Here is a 9,267-nt window from a genome sequence, read left to right as displayed (position 1 = left end):
TTTCTTCTCTGCAGCCCCATCTCCCGTGAGACTTGTGACTCTAGAGGGGACACACCTCAGCACGGTGGTTGTTTTCTGCATCTCCCTTTGCTTCTCCCTGGGTGTGCTTACTCAGGTCTCTCCTAAGGAAATCCTACCCTTCCCTGTCACCCCCAAGCCATCCCAGACCCAGTGGGAACAAGCCGAGGCCCCTCCCCCCACACTGAGCCGATGCGCCAGCCAGCACCCTGCCCCAGGGGCCCTCAGGGGGCTGCCTTGGTTTCTCCTTGCATCTTTCCCCGGTGCCTCGCCCCCTGCACACCTCACTGCCAGTGTTCATTTGGGTTGAACCAAATCAAACTAAATCCCATTGAAACAAGTCGAATTTAATCTTTATTCCCGAGCTCGCTCTGTGGTACGACCGTGGGATGGGCAGACGAGGTCACTTCCTCCCTGCAGATTCTAAGCCAATGCATTCTTCCATTCCAAAACGTTCCTCCGCTTGTCCTGGAGGTAGCCAAGGGAGCCACTCGCCCAACTGGGCCAGCGGCTGGGCTTAGGAACTCGAAGTTCTCACTCCACCTGGATCTAGGAAGCCTTTGATAAAGATTTGACACCAGAGAATCTCTGTCCAGCACAAGCCATTTCTCTTCTGTGCCTACAAAGGATAAAGATCTATTTGTCTCTGTGTGTACGTTACAAAAAATGAATGGGGATTTAATTACAGCGGCTCATTTCCTAAAAGGAAGTCTTATTTACGATGCACCATATGTTTTGCCAGTGGCCATACCCCTGAGGGCCGGAGTCTTGTCAGATTTCCTTAGATAAGCGGGGTCAGCTTGCCTGGCCTCTGCCTGGGGACCTGGGAGGACAGGCCCAGGGTTCAAGGAAGTGGGGAGGAAGATGTAGGTGGGCTACAGAGCTCGGACCACCGGAGACCAGCCAGCAACCTAGGGGAGGCTGCCCTGGCTTCAGAGGACGGAACCAGAAGCTCAAACAATTTGTGATGATTAAAAATCGCCTGGCTTTTTTCATCTACTAAAGTGGCTCTTGAGGGGGAGAGAGTTTCTCTCTGATCCTTCCTTTTGCGGTTTTAATTCCCTCTCTGCCACTTCTGAGCCAGCGCAGATGGCTTCCTAGGGCTCCCAGAACTTTCCGTCGAGATGCCCTGCCCAGCAGAGGGGCAGCTGGGGAGGGGGTCGGGCTCTGTCCCTGCGCTCACTCGTCCTTTGACTATTTCCTATCTTTTACCTTTGGTGGTACCCATAGTTCTAGATGCCGTGAAGCTGAGGGCGGGGTCAGATTTCTCAGCGGTGTTCTGATGCAGTTCCTGGAACCTGCTGTAGCACCCAACTCCATTGAGGAGATTTATTAGTGGGAGACACCTCTGCCCACCCAGTTTTCCCTTTTCCTCCCAAGCGCCCTTCCCCTTTGCCAAATACGGCTTCTCTTCTCTTCTCTCTCCACTCTCTCTCCATCCTCCCCCCCCCCCCCCCCCCCCCCCCCCCCCCGCATTACCTGGATGTCGGACTCTGGGTGGTTTTCCTTCCAGCTCTAGCATTCACCTGCTGAGATCTTTAAAGTAGATCCCTTCTGAGCTGGGGAGTGGGGAGGCGGGCACCATAGTCCCTAAAATGTCCCTTCTAGCTCTCACACGAATCAGGCCAGGTAATGGGTGGTCCTGTCTTTTCTATTACATGGGTCTAGCAGAAGCCCACCTGCTCTGAAGCAGGAAGGAATCAGGCGAAGCCACCGGAAACCAAGCGGCCTCCCGGGACACGATGGACTTGATGGAAATTCGGACAGGATTGCCTGTCCTTGGACGGTGGTCCTGGAAGGCTCCTGATGCTCCCAGACCTGGGTTTTCACTGGAAAAACAGGGATGGGAACTTGAAAGAGTGACTGACCGCTCGCTGGCTGGTGAAGGGGGAAAGTGTCTGCGCAAATCGTGAACACTTAACTCTGCGCAAAAGATGGAGATGACGGGTGCTGACTGCGGACCCCGCCACCACCCCCAGGGTCCTGGGGGCCTCCTGGAAGACAGCAGTTGACTTGTGCATCTCTCTTTGTCAGTGCTCACAAAGGAAGTGCTCGGGCTTGCCTGGAGCACCGCAACCAGAGCCTGCCCGCTTTCCTGCTGCGGCCCCCACGTCCCCCCACTCTCCCCCGTCCCCCCCTGCCTGGTCCTGTCCCCGCACGCCCCCCAGGCCTCTGGACACAACCTCCCTCTGCTTTCCTGAGGGCCCAGACCAGGCCTTTTTCAGACTCCATTTCCAGACTGTGGCTCAACCTTTCAGGCTCCCCTTCACGTGACCTCCAAGGAGGATCTCGGTGGGCTTCAGGGCCCTGAAGGCAGGCGTTCGGATTTCCTGGGACTGCAGGCTCCGTGGGGCTCTCTCAGCTCCCCCTCCCTGAGTAGAAGGTGATTTGTTCCCAGATGCCTTTTGCTAATTAGAAACCCCCTTCAGTTCTCCTGTTATGTAAGAATCCAAGGCACCACGTGACCCTCTGAAAAGCTGGGCTCCTTTTTAAACACGGATTTTTAGCCGGGATCAAATGGTGAGATTTTGGCGCCGCTTTGCAGCGGTGAAGCTGCGATCCCTTTCGCCCTTCCTCCTCACCCTCTCCTGCCTTCTCCCCCGGCCTCACCCTGCGGTCAGTCACTGGTGCCCGGGGCCTCCGCTTCTCCGGCTTCTCCGTCAGGGAGGCCCGGGCGGTGTGCGCGTGCAAGGGCGCGTGCATGTGCGTGCGCGCGCGTGCGCGCGTGGAGGTGTAAGGGCCGGCCGGAGGGTGGGGGCCCGCGGTGCGAGGCGGCCAGGCCGCATTTCTGGCTGCTCATTGTTCAGTCCCCGTCGCCATGGCGACGGGAGCAGCTGCTCCATTCTGGGCCTTGGCTTGGCTGTGCGGGGCGGCCCGCCCGCCTGTCTGCCCGCCCGTCCGCCTGCCCGGCCGTGGGAGCTGCCAGCAACTCGCCCTCCCGCTGCCCACAGGCCCTGCCAGGCTGGGCGCAAGAAAGCGTGTTTACTAACACCATCCACACGGCTCCCTGGGCACCGCGGCTCTGCCCAGAAGATGTCAGGCCGAGGGCACCGGGAGGTGGGCCCGGAGCCAGGCTGTCTCCAGCCCGGGGAAAACTGTCCCTGGCCGGCTGCTGCCCCGGCCTGCCGGCGGGGCCGGGCGAGGGGCTCCCGGCCTCCCGGCACAGCCGCGGCACTGGGGGGCTCCAGGCCCCCGGGAGGCCCTCCCTAGGATGCCCTCCCGGCGGCCTCAACATACGCGGCCTCAGCGCCCTCTTTCCCCTACGTCTCTCAGAAAGGCTGCCTGACGACAGGCCTGCTCGGGGAGGCCTTGTCGCTGCCCTGACTCGTGCAGCCCTTACGTCGGAATTAGTCGTGGCCACAAATACACAATCACAGAGCTGAAGGTGGCCCGGGAGACGTCTTAGGCGGGTGGTCTCATTGTGCGCATGGAGGAAACAAGGAAGACGGGGACAGGGGGATGGGAAGAGGTTCAGTTCTCAGGGCAAGTCATAGACAGCGCAGGGGCCCCCTCCCTGCCCGGGGTCGCATGCTGGTAACCACGCTGAACTAGAGGCCCAGCCCAGAGGGTTGGTCAGAGCTCCCTGAGGTCCTGAGCCCTTTCTGCCCTTCGTCATCACCCTCGGCTCTCTTTCCCTTGTCCTTCTTCCCTCGTTAAGACCTCTCTAGCCTCACTTTCTCTCTGTCCCCATCTCCCTCTGCCCCGCCCCTCCTTCTGCTTGTCTAGGGAGACCTGGGCTGCGTGTGCGGGCACGCGTGTGTTTCCTGCCTTTGGCCGGGGAAGGATGTTCCTCCTCTGAATCTCTCCCTCAGCATCCAGCCCCCGGTAGATGACAAGTTACCCAACTGTTGAGTCTGAAGCGTCAGAGCCAGGGGCCACGTGACCCTGACCTGCATGCACCCCGTTCTTCTCCCCTACCACACCCCGCCCAGGCTTCTCTACCCTGCTAGGAATCTTCTCTGTGTTCTTCTGATGGTCCACTGCCCTCCAGCTAAACACATTTCCCCCAGTGCCATTATTTCCTTAGATTCCTGGTGAATGCAACTCTACAGGGTTTGGTCAACTCTCTTCTGTTGCTGCCTTCACTCAGTAAGCATCTGTTAAGTACCTGTCCTGGGGCAGGGACTAAGAATAGGATGTCAGCCAAAAAGGACCCAGACTTCCCAAGGCCACGTTGTCTACCCCCGGCTCAGCTTGCTTCCTGGCCCCATTCTGTCCCTTGCCTGTGCTGAACTCGGGTCTGTCCCTTCGGGCTTTTCAGGCACCCGTGCCACCACCCCACCCCCCATGAGGGGCCGACGCAGGCTCTCGCATTTGCACGCAGGCCAAGGAACAGCGGTGAGGGCGCCTTCTCTTTCAGGGTTTCGTGCCTCAAATCTGATCTGGGCTGTGGACCTCAAGGTTGCCTGTGTCCCGAGGAAAGGGAATCTCCGGCCTCAGCAACTGGATGGGGAGAATAACTTTGGGAGACTTCCAGGTTCCTGCGTGGTCACCTGCGGTCCCCTTGAGGCCAGCCCTGCCGTGCACGGACCTATAGAGCATAAGTCTCTAGGGTGATGCAGAGGGCTCCCCTATGGGCAGACCTGATAAGAGTGTAGGAGATAGGAAAGAGGTCCAGTCCGTGAGGAACCAGCTACGTTGGCCTGGGAAGTAGTGCTTGTGTGTTAACCATCGGCCCCGTGTCCACTGTCCTCTCTACGCTGGGCGGTACGTCGTCCCCTCCAAGCCTTTCATTCACTCCTCACAGAGACTCTCTGCAGCAGAAGTGACCGACCTGGGTTTGGAGACAGGAAGGTGAGACCCGGTTTCTGAGACCTGCCCAGGGCGACCAGCCGTGGACCAGAAAACTCAGCTCTATTCGACCGAGAAACTCACCTCTCTTTCCCGATTCATCCCCCCCCCCCAGATTTCGGGGTGTCTCTTCTAAACTGTGACCTTCAGAACCAGTTGCCAGTGGTGAAGTCAACAAAGGTGTCCTTAATGACTCCACTCCACAACCACCCCAGGCTGCCCCATCCCTTTCTGGCAACCAAGAGCAGCCTCCTGCCTCTAAGCCTCCACGTCGGCCTGTCCCTAGATCATTTCTCAGGTAACTGCTAGGAGAAGAATCCTAAAAGGCACATTGCTGAGAAATGAGATGGAATAAAATAATAATGGAAAGAAAGATGAAGGCATGAAAGATAATAGCGGCCCAGCACGTTTGATGTGACCCCCACTTACGGGAAATCATATAGGTGAGCACATCTATGTCTAAGAACATTGAGATGCATGGAGAGAGACAGAGACAGACAGAGACAGAGATTTAGGCTTATGTCTCGTGTTGTGGATGCCATTGATGTGTAGTCAGGCACTAAGTTCACCTGAGGAACAAGCCAAACATGATTCTTTTCCAGTTGCGAGTCAACAACCTCCCCCGGGTTGGTGGTGGGGGTGTGTGTGTGTGCATGCGTGTGTGTGTGTGTGTGTGCACGCACGTGTGTGGTAAACGTCGGAGTAAAAGAGAAAGCCACGGAAGGATCTACTCCAGGTTGTTAACAGCAGTGATCCAGGGTTGGGGGAAGAACGGAGGGAGAGTCAGAGACAAAAGACTGGCTTTTTCTCATTTATCTTTATATCATTTCCCTTGTTACAACACACACACACACACACACACACACACATACACACACGTTACTTCGGCAACTTAAAGCTAACTAAATTTTTAAAAGACCCAAATCTGATTATGTCTCTTGTTACTTAATATCCTTCAATAGCTCCCCATTGCTCCTGGGATATCATCCAAATTTGACATGGTTGGCAGGGCCTTTCATAATCTGCCTCCTGTCTGCTTCTGCCTCCTCACGCCTCACCATGCCAGGTCACAGTCTGGGCTCCAGCCAAACTGAATTCCACTCAGTGTCTCTGCTTGGCCTCCGGCTTCACATCACCATTTCCTGCACCTAGAAGCCTCTCTCACATTTCCCGCCTTGCTCCCCTCCCTGTGCGTTTCACAGAAGGGCGTCGTGGCCGTGTTGTGTTCACCGAGGGGCCACTTTCCCAGGGTGTGGGGAGGAGAGGGAGTTAGGGACGATGTCTGACAAGAGGTTTCAACGGCACTGGGACTTGTTCTGTTTCTTGCTAGAGAGACTGACCCGCTGGAGAATGGTGGTGGAGGAGGCTTGTGCGTTGACATGCTTGGCCTCCCAGATCTCCTTACCAAGGGCCCATGCCCTCTGTTCCCTTCTGAGTGCACAGGACCATTTCAGAGTCCCACCGCTGGGTGAACCCAGGGTCAAGACAGGCAGTGTCTCTGGCTTTTGACACTGGTGACTTCAATGTAAGGCAACTGTTAGTGTTTGGAAATACGAGCCAAAGACAAGTTGAAAAAGACCCCAAATACCTGCAAGGAGGAAAGCTTTGTAAGGACTTGGGCAGATGGGCCCAGGAGAGAAGAGTCAGGGGCATTTTGGTGTTTTCTGATTGAAGATGTGAGAAGGCTTCCCCAAGAGAAATCATACTCCCCCAAAAGACAGGATTCAAAGTCTTCTGGTCTTTGGCTGGTGACCTTAGACAAACTGTTGCCCTCTCTGAATCCGAGTGTCCTCCTCTGTGTATTCTTTAAAAGTGCTTCCGTCTCTTACATTGTTAGAATCTCTTTCCTAGAACTCACAGTTCATCCCCATTGTGACTGAAATGCCAGAGTCATAAGTGTAACATTTTCAGTAGAAAAAGATTAAATTAAAACTAATACTTTGCACTTTGATGCACAAACCAAAATGATCAACAGAATAACACAGCTTGACAGCAAAACCCATAATTTAAACAAAGATGTGTGAAATCAAGAAATGCCGAGCTGACCTTACCCAATTCTGTGTGTGTGCGTTTTTAAAGCACTGGTTTTTATATATTTTAGCTGCTATTATTTGAACCAAGCTGGCATCATGTGTAGAATTGGGAATTATTGTAGTCAGTGTATAAACTGAAAGAAATCAGCCCAGGGGACCCAGCTTTCATGCTTATTTATGGGAAAATGCTGTTTAACTAACCTTGAAGTAAAATCTTCTGAAAAAAAAAAAAAATCTTTCTTGTGCCTTTTGCAAAGACTTTCCCCTGAAACACAAAAGGAAAGAAAATGGGATAAAAAAAAAAAAAAAAGTTTATGTGCAAAGAATCATTTTCTTCCCTGTTAATTGGGTATATATGTGAACTTGAAATTATAAAGAGGCCATGTTTAGTAAAGTAGCTGGGGGGGGCGGGGGGGGGGGGTCAGGGAGATCCCCAACAGCCTGATTCTTGTGCCCAGGAAGACTTTGGGAGGGATCCTTCCAGGAAAGTTCACCAAGGACTTTTCTTTCTTTCTTTCTTTCTTTCTTTCTTTCTTTCTTTCTTTCTTTCTTTCTTTCCTTCTTTCTTTCTTTCCTTTTGGGAGGCTAGGGAGCGTCTCAATGCACTCACACTACCGGTTGAGCCACATTCTCCAGAGTCTCTTATACCAACAACTGATTCCAGCAGGTTCTCCAGCTTCATGCTAGTAGCAACAAGAGTTTGTGAACTGGAAAGGGACTTAGAAATAGCCTGAGCCTTAATTTACAAGAGAGGAAACAAAGCCCAGAGAAGAGAGGGAAATGCCGAAGGAAGAGACCCAGGGAACCCACACTGAGCATCAGGCTCTCCTCGACTTCGCACAGTGGACGATGAACTCCAGGCTCGACGGGGGCTCCGGCTGGGGAAGATTTCCTGTCATCTTTCACTGGGAAGAGGGCTTCGGTGTCACCGTGTCGTGATGAGGCCCAAGGTTTTCCGTGGAGGCCGCAGGCCAGAGGGACGGGAAGGGAGACCCTGGGTGGGAAACGCTGTGCAGAGCAAGGGTCAGAGTTCACATCTTCTGACTCCCAGCCCCGTGGACCCTGCTGTCTTGCCTTCGACACCATGCCTGTGATTTATAGGTAAGGACCTGTTCAACCCCCTTGAGAAAGCTGGTGGGGGAAGACCCCATCCTCTGTGTCCACGTGGTAAACGGATGCTTCTCTGGCCCTGTGAACAGAAAGGTGAGGCCATGATGGGATCCGAGCTGTGGTCAGCGGCTTGTCCCCAGGGCCCCCAGCGTGCCCAGGCCTGCGCCCAGCCTTCAGAAGATTCAAAGCCCCTTAAGACAAAATGCGGGATCTTGAGGATCTTTGGTCCCCGGGACCCATTATTTCTTACAACACACCGTCTTGGGAGACGGAAAGAGACGATAGAAGGGGCCCATGGTTTGGCTCTGGGTGACTTGGGTGAGCTCCTCAATCCTCGCGGTCCCCAGTTCTGCATCCGGGAAATGCAGGGAGGAGGGTCTTCCTCAGGGGGCTGTTGAGAGGTGGATGGAACCAGGCAGTGCGTGTGAAGCAGCAAGCCCTGGCCCTGCGTGTGTGTGCCCCTGGCGCCCCCACCCACGCTGTAGTCCCGCTGGGTCTTACTGTCCACTCCCGATCTCGCCTCTTCCCCTGACTCGGGGGCCACACCTGGCCGCTGAAGCCTTGGATGCCGCTCCAAGGCCCCTACTCGGGGAGACTCGATGCAGCCTTTCTTTCAAAGGGAACCACGGCGTCCACCAGGCCTCCGCGTGGCTCAGGTGCTGTGCCTCGCTGGCCTCTGCCTTGCTCAGCAGCCAAAAGGAAGTGGCCGTAAGTTTGAATGACGGTTTTTTCACTTCACGACTAGGGGACCATGGCCCACTTGCTTCCACACCTCCTGCGTCTTGCTCCTTTACAAAGGGAGGAGACCACGGATGACATCTCGAGGCTGTTCTGGAAATTAGGACACAATCCTACGTGAAACGGCACAGCGCCTGGCCCGTGGCATTCGCTCGCCGCGCGGTGAACCGTCATTATTCCTGTTAGATCGCAGGCACTCGGAGCGGGGAGCCTGCGTCCCGCTTGCTTCTCTCTTAGCCTGTGTTGGGTGTGGAGTTAGCGCTTAGCACAGCAGGTTGGATGGTGGCTTGGAGGGGAGCCAGGCCCCGGAGTCGGCAGTGTCCAGGAGAGAGACCCAGCCTCAGCATCAGCCTCGGCCGTGGGATTAGCCTGACCCCTGTGTGAGTCGTAGCCCTGACACCCACCCACCGTGCCATGTTAGGCGGTTCAACACGTCCCAGGTTTTTGTCGACCTGCAACGGAGCTCATCATACCAGCTTCAGTTGTGAGACACCGATCCGTCGGCAGGGACCACTGAGCGGCATCTTGGGTGCGGAGAGTGAGGGTGGTGGTATTTGAGGCTTCTGCAGGGGGGTTC

At 55.2% G+C, this 9,267-nt stretch overlaps 1 long non-coding RNA gene across 1 annotated transcript; it reads right to left on the bottom strand.

The window, feature by feature from the left end:
* Positions 1-349: 349 nt before the first annotated feature.
* Positions 350-2,790, bottom strand: LOC122497444. The gene is made up of 3 exons (XR_006301116.1): positions 2,629-2,790; positions 1,698-1,847; positions 350-637 (listed from the first exon to the last, which is right to left on the bottom strand). It is a non-coding gene; the product is annotated as an uncharacterized LOC122497444 (long non-coding RNA).
* Between the last annotated feature and the right edge of the window lie 6,477 nt (positions 2,791-9,267).

The sequence above is a fragment of the Prionailurus bengalensis genome, chromosome A3, assembly GCF_016509475.1.
Source record: "Prionailurus bengalensis isolate Pbe53 chromosome A3, Fcat_Pben_1.1_paternal_pri, whole genome shotgun sequence".
In the NCBI taxonomy this organism is placed as follows: Eukaryota; Metazoa; Chordata; class Mammalia; order Carnivora; family Felidae; genus Prionailurus; species Prionailurus bengalensis.
This window is presented reverse-complemented; position numbering and strand designations above follow the sequence as displayed.